Source organism: Pleurodeles waltl, chromosome 5 (assembly GCF_031143425.1).
Source record: "Pleurodeles waltl isolate 20211129_DDA chromosome 5, aPleWal1.hap1.20221129, whole genome shotgun sequence".
Lineage (NCBI taxonomy): Eukaryota > Metazoa > Chordata > Amphibia > Caudata > Salamandridae > Pleurodeles > Pleurodeles waltl.
In genome coordinates this window covers 75323093-75337299 of record NC_090444.1, presented here as the reverse complement: position 1 = coordinate 75337299, position 14207 = coordinate 75323093, and positions in this window count along the sequence as shown.

Sequence of the window (14207 nt, the reverse complement as noted above, 5' to 3'; positions counted from 1 at the left end):
CAAATCTGGGGAGGAATCGCCATCATCTACAAGAGCTCCATCAACGTCACGACCTCCACCGAAGACACCCTCCTCGCCGCCGAACACATGCACTTCCAGATCCACACCAACCCCAGAACCACCCTCAGCGGCACTCTCGTCTACAGGCCCCCCCGCCCTCGCGCCCCATTCAGCGAATCCATCACTGACTTCATCACCCCGCACACCCTAGCTTCGCCTGACTACATCCTCCTCGGGGACCTGAACTTCCACCTGGAGAAGAACAACGACACCAACACCGCCACCCTGCTCGACAACCTCACCAACCTTGGACTCAAGCAACTGGTGAACACCCCCACCCACACTGCCGGCCACACGCTCGACCCCATCTTCTTCACCAGCAACCACGTATCCTTCAGCCACGCCTCTGAGATACACTGGACCGACCACAGATGTGTCCACTTCACCTTCAAACGCGGGACCCACCACCTTCGCACACAACCCATCACCCTCAGACCCTGGAACAAAATCTCTGCAGAACAGCTACCCTCCACTCTAAATCATAACCAACCAGCCATCACCACCGATGCCAACAACGCAGCCCTCAGCCTCACACAGTGGATCACCAACTGCGCCGACAACCTCGCCCCTCTCAGAAGCCACCCAAGAGAGACCAACATCAGGAAACCTCCTCGGTTCACAGACGCCCTGAAAGAATCCAAGAAAACCTGCCGTTCCCTCGAAAAAACCTGGCGCAAAGAACACACTGCAGAAAACATGTCAGCCCTCAAGACCGCCACCCGTGAACACCACCAGCTGATCCGCTCCACCAAAAGAACATCTTACAAAGAGAGACTGGACAACAACACTCACAACAGCAAAGAACTCTTCAACATCGTCAAAGAGCTCTCCAATCCTAACGTCAGCTCCAACACCATCATGCCCTCACAAGAACTCTGCAACTCCCTCGCTACTTTCTTCCATCAAAAGATCACCGACCTACACGACAGCTTCGGACCCCAGATCCCGCAGACCACCACTGAACCAACAGCCCCAGCCATTACCCTCAACGCCTGGACCCCCATCAGCTCCGAAGAGACTAGAATCACCATGAACACCATCCACTCCGGCTCCCCTTCGGACCCGTGCCCCCATCACATCTTCAACAAAGCCGATGCCATCAACGCCCCCTACCTCCAGAGCATCATCAACAGCTCGTTTGCTTCTGCCACCTTCCCGAGAGCTGGAAACATGCGAAAGTCAACGCCCTCCTGAAAAAACCTACGGTGACCCCAACGACCTGAAGAACTTCCGCCCCATCTCGCTCCTCCCCTTCCCGGCCAAGGTCACTGAGAAGGCCGTCAACAAGCAACTGACCAACTTCCTCGAAGACAACAACCTGCTCGACCCCTCGAAATCTGGTTTTCGGGCCAACCACAGCACGGAAACCGCCCTCATCCTACTAGACCTCTTGGATGCCTTCGACACCATGTGCCACCGCACCCTAATAACCCGCCTCCGCTCCACTGGTATCCAAGGACAGGCCCTGGACTGGATCATCTCGTTCCTCTCTGACCGAACCCAAAGAGTCTTCCTCCCACCCTTCCGCTCAGAACCCACCGAGATCATCTGCGGCATTCCACAAGGCTCCTCGTTCAGCCCTACCCTCTTCAATATCTGCATGAGCCCCCTCGCCAACATCGCTCGCAAACACAACATCAACATCATCTCCTACGCCGACGACACCCAGCTGATACTCTCCCTCACCAAAGACCCGGCCACCGCCAAAACCAACCTACAGGAAGGAATGAAAGACGTTGCGGAATGGATGAAGCTCAGCCGCCTGAGGCTGAACTCAGGCAAGATAGAGGTCCTCATCCTCGGAAACTCCCCGTCCGCCTGGGACGACTCTTGGTGGCCCACGGCCCTGGGCACCACACCAACCCCTTCAGACCACGCACGCAACCTCAGATTCATCCTGGATCCCCTCCTCACCATGACCAAGCAGGTCAACGCCGTCTCGTCATCTTGCTTCCACACCCTTCGCATGCTCCGAAAGAACTTCCGCTGGATCCCCGCCAACACCAGAAAAACAGGTACCCACGCCCTCGTCACAAGCCGTCTGGACTACGGAAACACCCTATACGCAGGAACCACCGCAAAACTACAGAAACATCTTCAGCGCATACAGAACGCCTCCGCATGCCTCATCCTCGACCTACCACGCCACAGCCACATATCCGCCCACCTGAAACACCTGCACTGGCTCCCCGTCAACCAAAGGATCACCTTCAGGCTCCTTACCCACGCACACAAAGCCCTCCACAAAAAGGGCCCTGAATACCTCAACAGTCGCCTCGCTTTCTACACGCCCACCCGCCAACTCCGCTCAACCAGCCTTGCTTTCGCCGCCGTCCCTCGCATCCGCAGAACCACTGCTGGAGGCAAATCCTTCTCCTACCTGGCAGCCAAGACATGGAACTCCGTTCCAGTTCACCTCAGAACTACTCAGGACCACCTCACCTTCAGGAAGCTCCTCAAGACCTGGCTCTTCGAGCAGCAGTAACCCCCCAGCACCTTGAGACCCTCACGGGTGAGTAGTGCGCTCTATAAATGCCTTGATTGATTGATTGAACTTAGAATGGGTAAAATGCCAATACTCGCGTCCACAACTCCCAAACCTCCATTTACCCAACAGCCACAGGTGCCATACCACCCTTTGGTTTTTAAATCTCCCATGGCTCTCCAACCCCCTGAGATCTGCTCTTGAGTAAGTCCTGACACTAGCTCTTTTAGGCAGGTCTGCACTCATCTGACTTTTTGTGCAGTGCCTTAAATAGATTCCTTCCCTGGGGCTGACTGGCAGACCTCCAGCCAATTCATAGTGGTATGTGCATTCTGTGGTGCAGTCAGGGAGGGAACACCACACCTGGGTCCCTTCCCAAGGTGTGGAGCTCTTCGCCTTCGGACTTTATTGGGAGAGGCCACTGAACCAACTGACCCCACTTGACCAGTGTAGAAGAGGTGGTGTCAGTCATGAAATGAATGCCAATTAAGGTTAACAAGAGATATCAGCTGATAATATTTTGTTTGTCCTTTTATACCCGTGCTGCGGCCCTTTTTACTCCCCGTCTTGGGAGTGAGAGGAACTGAAGGTGAACTGTGTTTAAGGGCTTAGTTTTCTTGCGGTAGTTTCCACTCCTGGCTGTTCCTCTTGCCCTTCAGCAGCAAACAGAAGGATGTTGAGGAACTAAGAGCAGGACCTTGGGTTAACCTTCTGAGGTCTGCAAGGGGCAATTCAGCTAACCACTGCATTTTGGTGAATCAGCGTCCAAGGATCCATCCTTTTTTGTGTGTCTGTTGTCCTTTGCTTCTGGGTCCTTGCTGTCCAAGTGGCCTCTATGAGGTCTTGGCTTTTGGAAGAGCTGACACACGCCCAGGGAGTGATGCTGCAAATGTAGAACACTAGTGTGGAGCTCCCTAAAGGATCCCAACTCTAACTGCACCAGGTGTCGATGGTTCTATAATAATTGCGAATAATAGCGGTGAAAGAGAGGATCTCTGTAGCGTGCCTCACCATTAACTCTGACCAAGGGTAGGCGTAGTGAGTGCCGACAAAACGGATAAAATAGGGCATAAAATTCATTTTAGGTAGTACCTGATGCGTCAATGACCCCAACGCACTGTATCAAAAGACTTTTGTGGATCCGGGGAGAGTAAGGCTATGGGTCCACCAAGTTCCCTCACTCAGGAAAGTATGGTATGCAGGCGCCAGAGGCAATGTTGTGTACTCCTGCCGGCATGAAGCTGTTTTCTTCCTTGTGTATAACCATGTGCATTACACTGTGCAGTCTCAAAGCAGTATCTTAGCAAGGGTTCTAGATTTTTTTATTAATTTTGGGAAGTCAGGCAATATGAAGTGCAGAATTCTGGGGACTTCTGCGATAATTGCCCCTCGCAGATATTATGGTAATATTAGCTTCTCATAAGCCTCTTCAAACAGCGCTTTTAATTGTGATGTCACCAGGGAGGTGTATTTCTTGAAGAATTCTAACTGGTATCCATTGGGTCCTGGTGTTTTCTCAGGGGCCTTTGCAGCCCATTTGATCTCTTCCTCAGTAGTAGGAAGATCAAGCTTTTTCTATCCTCCCTCTACAGTTTCCCCAGTCAGAGAGCCCTAATAATGGGGTTCTGAAATTTATCATGGTGAGATAAGACATATATGTACAACATTCTATAATAGGAAACAAACACTTTTTCAATTTCAAGCAACACCCACAAAATATGCTGATCTCTGCTGATGACTAGCAAAAACCCAGAAACACGTGTCCAGAGATACACAGCACTTGCTGCACCTACTAAGGGGAAAGACTTTGATTACTTTTGTTAATGTAAAACTAATCTGACTGCATTTACCAAGATGCATTGGGGCTAACATTTTGCTGGAGTGTGAGGCAGTGTGCTCCCTTTTTTTGCACCTTTGCAATTTCTACCGAGGCTGTACACAATTTGCATGCATCTTCCCATCTAGATGGGCGGTCACGGCTCGCGGGGATTGCTGAGGAGCGGGGTGGCACGCAGGGGAGGGAGGGTAACTAATACATTTACTTTTATTAACATAACATTTAAAAAAACATACCTCCTCCACCGCGCGTGTTCCTCTCTCCCGCATCGTTGCTGTAAGCAGGCACAGGCTCCCAGCCTGCCCTGCGGGCAATCCTGAAGCTGCTCAAAGCAGCGTTAGGATTGGCTGGGAGTGCCCTGGCGGTGTTTCTGGGCTGGAGAGAGCCCTGTGTGCATGTGTCTTTGACCGGTCCAAGACGGCCGGCCAAACACATATACACTCTGAGGGGAGTGCACAGTGCACTTCCCCCTGCTCGTCACCGACAATGCCCCGCCCCTTTCACAAGGAAGGGATAATAAATAGTTTATTATCCCTTCCTTGTGAAAGAATTTGCAGTGGTTGCTGCTGGCGGGGGTTACGCTCCTCCACCCTTATGGAGGAGCCGCCCCTGTAGATGGGACAATTCACGAGACATAGGGCCTGATTTAGATTTCAGCTGACGGATATTCTGTCTGCCGAAATATAAATCCCATTGTAAATAATGGGATTTATATTTTGGCGGACAGGATATCTGTCATCATTGTGACCGAGTAAACAGTCCGCCAAAATCTAAATCAGGTCCATAATCTTTAATTGCCGGCCAATACAGAAGTTTCCCCGCCTTGACGTCCATTTCAAATATTCTACTTCATTAGTATAACCAGCCATTCAGTGCTGTATTGAGCAACTTTTGTTTGCCAGAGAAGACAATCCCTATCTGTAATTAAAAAGCCTGGCCCTCCCTCCCCAAATGGCCAATTTCTTTCCTCCTAGTGGTCAATTAGCCAGGGTTGTCCTTCAGCGTCCTTCGCATGGCCACAAAGCTCTAGATTGGTAGATTCTACCTTTCACACCTCAGGTTAGACACTTCAGTTAATCATCTAGGGAAACACTTCATCCTCTGGGGGGTCAAAATATGCACCTCGACCTCTGTGACATGGTCATCTACCTGTTCTAGATTCTGTGAGAGAAGTGTCACATCACACCCCACTGCGCTGATTTAGGTCTCCGATGCCTTTCCCGTGTAAGCAATTGCTCATACAATAACTTCTGTGGAGCTTTTATCACAAGGACCTGTGCTTGGAGTGTGCTGACGAAAAGCCTCCGCGGGTCCTGTTTTCCTACCTGTGGCTCAGGGGGCCTTGATTTTTGTGATTTTGTCCAATTTGAACTGTCTCAACATGGACCTATTTTTTGTCATCTCTGACGCACCAGACAGGTGTAAGGGCATAAGTGAAGGTACCCAAGGAGGTTGCAATCCATCCAGCCAAGGAAGAGAGGGGGCCAGTAAGCCGGCACCAACCACCATAGACACCAATGGAGCCTACCAGCTGTGGATAGCAGGGCAGGAGGAGTGGCTCACAATAATGTCCATAGGCTTCCAGCTAGATGCGGCCTCTAAATGGCGAGCAGTTCAGCGACTCACGCCAAGGTAATTGTGTCCACGGAGGCCCAGGCTTCCAGGCCCCCCTTAAACGTGAAGCCCAGCGGTGAGAGCCTGCTGAAGCACATAACAGGCAGACAGTCTAACACTTCTCAGGCACAGGTCTTGGCCTCACTTAGGGTCCGTCACTATTGTCCGTGCAGTGGTTTCATGTACCAGTGCAGATCATGGGGCCCACAAATGGGAGGCCCATGGCCCTGCCCTCTCACGGCCCCTAGGGAGCCAATCAAGTCAGGTTCCTGATCATCCTACGCATCCTCCCTGGAGATGCCCACCTCAAGGCCACAACAGCCAACAGGCCCAGGACGCCCAGGTCAAAATGAGCAAACCAGGACTCCCTCAGCCTAGCCCCGGTGGTCCAGTCACTGCTCCACCTCCTCCTCCATGGCCTTGGATTAGCGTCCCCTTCAAGGGGGCAGCAGCATCCCAGAGTCCACCGCTACCATCAGCAGCTCCATGAGAACCATCCCAGGCAAGAGCATCCCATGCCCACACTCCTGGCCTCCGCAGCTCAGGACCCAGCCACCGCTGCGGACTGCACATCACCGCCTCCACCACACAAGTGATACTGCCCCGGTCCTGAGTCTCCCCTGCCATCAGTGGAAGCAGGAATGCTTCATTGTTAAGGGGCTAAGGAGGGGTGTAACAAATGATTAATCTCCAAGGGATGATTTCAAGGAAACACGTCTGCCATCTTGCAAGCTCTGCCTACGCCCTCCCTCAGGGTTATTTATATTTCATACCATGTTTTATGGTATTCCACTGTTATATTTAAATAGCGGCTATTTTGTACCATTGCCAGTATACATCATTTGTCTATGAAGAGTTAAGATAGTTAAGCATGTATAAGAGTAACCACGTTTTACTATTAAATGTATGTAAACGGACCTGTCTTAAAAAGTGCTGCTGTTGTATAGTCTGTTGTATTTTCTATGAGAGTTTATGACATGTTATAAATAGCAAACTATGACCTCTGGAGTAGGAGGAGCTTGTGAACAGGGAAGGCATGCCCTCTGCTTAGTGGTATGCCAACCAGTAAAGATTTACAAAATGTCAGGAAGGCGTGAATATCTCTCTGGGCTTAGGTTGAACTGTACTGTGTGTTGTGTCATCAGTTTCTTCTGCCATCTGTCGAAGACTCACATCTTGCTTATTCCCTCACAGGGTGGCAAGTACGCTCAAGAGAGCGTTTGGATTGCTGATGAAGTATATGGGAGCCCCCCTGGAGACAGACACGTGCCAGCTCTGCGGAAACGCCTTATGCCAGGAGTGCGGACTTGTGCTCCTTTCTGATGGACTCCCAGATGGCCTGGATGTCAAGAGTACAATAGCCCGGCGGGGCTCTTCGAGGAAAGTGAGGCAACGCAGTCTCACGTCCAGCAATCGAGGCAGTGGGAAAGGCGTGCCCAAAACCAGTAATCCGTCATCCCAATCGATCCATCATTCAGTATCAATGAGCTCCTCCGATGAATCAATATACGGATCTTCGCTTCGCTCTGCTTACCCGAGGAAAAGGAGCATCCTGGTTGACTGCCGGGACAGGGCTTGTCCCAGGAACTGCTGCTGCTTTGGAACCAGTGCATGGAAACGGTCTTGCGGAATGGCCACCTCTCGCCCATCAGATAAGCCAATGAGAGAGCGGCGATCCAGAGGCAGGAAAAGGTACCAAACAGACAGCTTGCAGGTTCCCAGGTGTCCAAGGAGCACCACCAATCAGAAGAGGAACAGTGACACCAGCTACCTGTCCAGCTCAACCTCTTCCTCATACAGGATGATACCATCTCAGCAAAGCTTGCCTACAGATGCATCCAGCCGACGGCTTTTATTGCCGGGTGACACATCAGGACGGCTCTCCAGTAGTTCTGATGATGACTTGATTCAGTCATGCCACAGTGGTCATACAACTACATACTCTGGGAGGTCCACACCACATTCTGGCACATCTTTGTATTCTGATATATCAAGCATGGAAAGTGCACGGCCATTGGAGTCGAAACCTGCGGTCCCTATATCCTCACTCTGTAATGATGAGGCATTTTCTCCTTCCGGTGTTTCACAAACCCTTCCTCCATATGCCAGGAAAATATCATTTCCACAAATTGTCGACATTCCAGACAGCGAAGAGGACTCTTCCCGTGTTTCCCATTTCAGTTGCCTGCTCCAAGAAGCTCAGTCAACCAGAATTGCACATCTGCTGAGACAAAAAGTTCTACACCCTCTGTATGGCTTTCCCGAACCTGTAGCAAAGTCACAAAAATGGGCAGAGGAAAAGCAAAAAACAAATGAAAAGAAAATAAGCCAATGCCCTGGGAAATTTGTGCCTAAAATTCAGATTAATGACAACATCTTGACTCCACCAATGAAGGAGGATGGAGAAGGTTTAAGGAGTGACCCCAGCATGGAGACATCATTTCTTAGCGACGCAATAAAGGAAAGGCTGGAGTTGCACCTCAACAACAAGGCCTTACAGAATGTCTGTGGTTTGCCAACCACTGTCCAGAAATCTCAGGGAATGTTTATGCCTTTAGCCCCCAAACCTCTCAAGCCCACACCATGTAGAAAGCGTGTCAAAACAGTGCTTGCAGCTCTCGTGAGCTCGGAGGCCCAGCAACTTCTTGAGGCACACTTCCAGAAGAAGGTCCAGAAGCATCATTCTACACTTCTTGGAAAAATATCAGAATCTGCACAAGAGGTTCTTCCTTCAGGGTCCCCAAGACCAGACCATGAGAGCTTAAAGGACACTGCTGAGATGAACGAAGGGCCACCCATCAAAATCACAACTCAAAAAACTGACAAAATGAATAATCAGCAAACAGAGACATGTGTTAGTACAGGAATGGAACAAATGCCTTCACAAGTGAAAGAGTTTGGGCAAAACCATGTTTTCTTGGCAAACTCTCACCTTCCAAAATGTGTTTTCAAGGGCCAAGGAATTAAAAGGCCAAGAGTCGGAAACATGCCATCCTTAAGTCACGACGTCATGCGCAGCCTAGAACAGAACCTGAGCCGCAAACACCATGTGCTTTTTCGTGGGCCTTGCCCCCACCCCACAAATTCACAGCCTTCTCTGCCGGTCGAGTCTGGAACATCCTCCATTATGCTGAAGAAGAAAGAAGCAGGTTTTGTAGAGTCCAAAACAGGACATAGCAGGGAATTATGTGGCCAAAAAAAGCTGCTGCTTGCCAAGGGGACACTGCCAGTCAAGCGAAAGCAGTCATTCTCTGTTGCATCGCCTCCTCCTTCCAAAATGCAACAAAAGCAAGGAGTGAAAACATCACTGTGGCCAAGAGAGCAGAAACATGCATCCTCTGTGCCTAAAACCACATCAAGTACAAGTTCACTAGGGAGTAAACCCCGTGTAGCAAATGGAGGCAGTAGGAGGAGGAGGAGGAGGAGGAGGAGGAAGTGTCATCCAGCTGTGACTAAAAGGTATCAGCAGATGTTAATTAAAGGATTGGAACCATGCTCGCCCAAACCTCTCATCACAGGGAGCAAGTGCCTGCTTCCCAGGCCATGCCCTAGTCAAGAGAATATTAGATATGTACAGACGAATGGCTTGGAACCATGCTCGCCCAAACCTCTCATCACAGGGAGCAAGTGCCTGCTTCCCAGGCCATGCCCTAGTCAAGAGAAGATTACAAATGTACAGACGGATGGCTTGAAACCATACTCGCCCAAACCTCTCATCACAGGGAGCAAGTGCCTCCTTCCCAGGCCATGCCCTAGTCAAGAGAAGATTAGAAATGTACATACGGATGTCTTGGAACCATGCTCGCCCAAACCTCTCATCACAGGGAGCAAGTGCCTGCTTCCCAGGCCATGCCCTAGTCAAGAGAAGATTAGAAATGTACAGACGGATGTCTTGGAACCATGCTCGCCCAAACCTCTCATCACAGGGAGCAAGTGCCTGCTTCCCAGGCCATGCCCTAGTCAAGAGAAGATTAGATATGTACAGAAGGATGGCTTGGAACCACGCTCGCCCAAACCTCTCATCACAGGGAGCAAGTGCCTGCTTCCCAGGCCATGCCCTAGTCAAGAGAAGATTAGGTATGTACAGACGGATGGCTTGGAACCACGCTCGCCCAAACCTCTCATCACAGGGAGCAAGTGCCTGCTTCCCAGGCCATGCCCTAGTAAAGAGAAGATTAGATATGTACAGACGGATGGCTTGGAACCATGCTCGCTCAAACCTCTCATCACATGGAGCAAGTGCCTGCTTGCCAGGCCATGCCCCAGACAAGAGAATATTAGACATGTACAGACGGATGGCTTGGAACCATGCTTGCCCAAACCTCTCATCACAGGGAACAAGTACCTGCTTCCCAGGCCATGCCCCAGTCAAGAGAATATTAGATATGTACAGACGGATGGCTTGGAACCATGCTTGCCCAAACCTCTCATCACAGGGAGCAAGTACCTGCTTCCCAGGCCATGCCCTAGTCAAGAGAATATTAGATATGAACAGACGGATAACAAAGACACCCATGCCAAGTTGCCCTCTAAGCCTCACATGAGCTATAAACAATACTACTCCAAGACGGCTGCCAAAGAGACACAAATGTTCATGGAGAGTGAATCAGGAACAACCACAAGGATCGTCAACTGTACGTGCACTCCATTAGTTCAACCTAATGCCATGCAGGATTTGGAACCAGACAACACCAGAAAGACTCTGATACATGAGCAGCGGTTCACAGCGAAACCTGAGATGCCTCGGGGGGCCTTCATGCCTTCAGTCCCACTGGAAAGGCCACCAGCAGAAAGTTTAAAGAAGAAAGAAAATATACACATTAATCTGGTAGATGTCACACTTTTAAATGAGAATTGTAAACACTTATTAGAACTACACATAACGAGGAACGTTACGGAGGAAAATCATGAATGCCCAAGCAGCATAAGCAGTAAAACTGTAGACAAACTCATGGCCCATATGCCAAAGGTTAGTGCAACCAGCCAATGTCAAACGCAGCCAACAAACCGCAATTTGCATACATCAGTGATTAGCATACGATCAGACATATATCAGAAGGACGCTAATCAAGAAACTCGTAGCCTACAATATAATGTATTTGTGTCCCACTTTCACAAAAACCCATACATGGTCTTCCAACACAGACATCAACTACTAATGAAGCACACAAAATCAGAGTTTAAAGTTCACACAGAAGGCCTTCTGTCCATGGAGAAGGTCTTATTTCCAAAACGGAGTCATCTTGTTGGTCGACATTTAAAATCGAGAACTACGTTTCTGCCACTTGCAGAGCATAACATTATCGATACTGTTGACTGGAACCTTAGACACAAGCTTCTTAGACATCTGTGGGGGTTAGCGCCCCTACACCATGATGACTACAAAAATAGTAACACCAAAGATTTGCTTCGTCCACCACCTCCCGCGGAGGTGACTGCCAACACTGAGCTCTCTGAGGTTGAAAGTGATTTTCTCATGCTCACACAGAGGGCCCTTCTCGAGCAGCACATCCAGATGAAGACGATGCACTCTGGATGGGGTTTGCCGACTCTTTTGCGAAGTTCTCTCCAAGCAGTCATGGCTTCATCTCCTGAATGTAGTAGCATTGAGGCATGTCCACAGCCTGAAGATGAAATTGTTATGATTGGAGAAGATGCATTCTTCAGTCCTGAAACAACTAGAAAGTGTGTTGAATCGCATGCCAAACAGCGATTAATGCTTCAGGATTTTGGACTTCCAAATACAGCAGAAGAATCTTTAGCAGAGTTTTTTCCACCCTCAACTTGCAATGAGGCATTGGCATCTCAAAAGAAAGCCACTGTTGATGTTCCACGATTGCCAGCTTCTCCAGCATCGACCAAAGAGTCTGAAGCCAATGACAGTGCTCTTCTTGTAGCCACATCTAAAAAACAGAAGGGTATGCCGTACAAGATACCCAAGGATGCACCTGTCCAAATCAAACCGCCAATGTCCAAGAAAAAACGTGTTCAGAAAAAAAGAGGACTGCCACAATTTTTTTTTGACTTTTTTAAAGCTCTCATTGTTTGCAAACTACCCAGGAGTGAAGTAACAGTCGATTGTTTTAGAATCAGCTCTGTCCTTGGTTGTCCATCTTTCTCTGTACAGATTGGAAAGGGCCATATTGAACTGTTCAACAGCGGTAAAGAGTTAACCATCTATTCCTCTGATCTCAGCAAGATAGCAAGAACCAGTTTCAGAGTGACAGATCTGCACAAGCACAATGACCTGTACTTACAACTAATAAAAAGATTATGTGAAACTGGACACAGAACAATTCACTCCTCGTTAATAGAGTCCTGGACTGTCTTCGGCACAAGTCACAAATTGTCTATTTGCACACCACCTGCAATATCTAAAACATGTCTAAGAAGATTTAGAAAACTGATGTTTTTCGTGGAACAAGATGCTATTGATTGCATAGAGAAGAACCTCCGGCAGAAGCATCTCATGTCTAAATGGTGGTTTCCTAGCCCACATACAGATTCCGCATGTAAAATGGCACTTGCAAGGAAACCTGTGCAGCAACTGACACATCGTTGCAGAGTTGCCATTGAGTCCCCTTCAACAAAGATCCTTTCTGGGGACAGTCTACACCAACTAGAGCTCCAGATAGCCAAAAAATGTATAGAAGTGAGGCTAGGAGCTATACCTCTTGCAGTGAAAATATCCTTAAAAGCAATGTATTCTGTGCAGAAGGAGCCCCTCCCCAAACAAACAACTGTTTGCAAATCTCCAAAATTTAGAAACAGTGCACCGATATTTGGAGAACAAAGGATCCTTGAGCCTATTGAGATGAACCTCAAGAAGAAATATCTTGCGAGTCTTTGGGGGCTGCCGTCTCTTTACGTAAACTCCTTGATGGAAAAGTGGCTACCACTTCCACCTAGTGCAGTCCATGTTGGTGGGATTAACACTGTGTCCAGCAAAGAAAAGCTATTCCTGAATGAGGAGATTAGGGAGTTGATAGAGTTGCATGTCAGGAAGAAGAGACTTCACCAGGAATTCGGTCTGCCTTTCAAACTCTGGAAGATTTTCAATTGGTTTACACCTCGGCCTTCAGCACTCTCTGGCCCCAAGAAGACCAAGGTAAACAGGGTTGTCCTGACAAAAAAGCCATTCTTTATAACCCAGAAGACACACCTTTGCCTGGATTATCACATCAAAAGAGTGCAAATGCAGCAGAGGGATGGGCTTCCTGAGAACATAATCCAGTCTTTAAAACACTTTATGCCCAGTGCACCTGAGATTCCTGAGTCTACCCCTCACTCTCCTATTGAGGAATGTAAAGGACCACTGCGTGACCCTGTGGAAGGGTTGAGTGAGACAAGGGATGCTACTACAAGAGCGTTGGTAGATGCATGGGACCCAAAGCAGCATAGCCAGTCCAGTAAACAAATGAGTTCCCCAAGAGAAACACTTAAAGAAAGCAAAAAAACTGAAATAATTTTTCTTCAACTACATTTGGTGCAGAAGTATATTGAAATCCACCTACAACAGTTCCCTTCTCGTGTCGTAAAGTCTTGGAATTCAGTACAGACTTCTGAGATTGATGAATTAGCAAAGACTGTTCTTTCTAGCCGGATTTCAAACTTGCCAAGACCCACACACCTTACATTTATGGAACAGTTTTCCATAGAGCAAATCAATCAGAATTTGGTACACAAGCATTTGATGTTGATGTCGGCAATGGCTGAGTCTTCAAAGACCTTAGCGCCGCAAGCATGTACTTGGTCCACAACCCATACAAGACCCAAGCGGGCAGTCATGAAGTTTGTTGACATGCAAACATCATTCCTTGCAGGTGAAAAAAGGGATGCCCTAAAATGCCATGTTGACCCAGAGAGGCTGCAATACGACCCTACACTGCCTTTTGCTAGCCAGAGAACCACAGTTCTTTCCCCAATGCCTGCAAAACTCACTGTAATAAAACCAAAGTTTCCCACTGAAGTTAACATCCGCCCAGTTGAATTGACATTCATAGAAAAGGCCACTGAAGAAAAACTGGTGTCAAGCTCAAGAAGCAGTCTTGCCTCCCGGGCATGTGGTCTTTCCACTGATAAGGAACTCAAGCCCCAAAAACTACAGATGAGCAAGCAAGAGTCTCCAAGCAGAGGTCGAGGCCCAATGTTTGTACTCGCCCAAAAGAGAAACACTAATATATTTAAAAAATGGTCAAAACAGAGACGTGC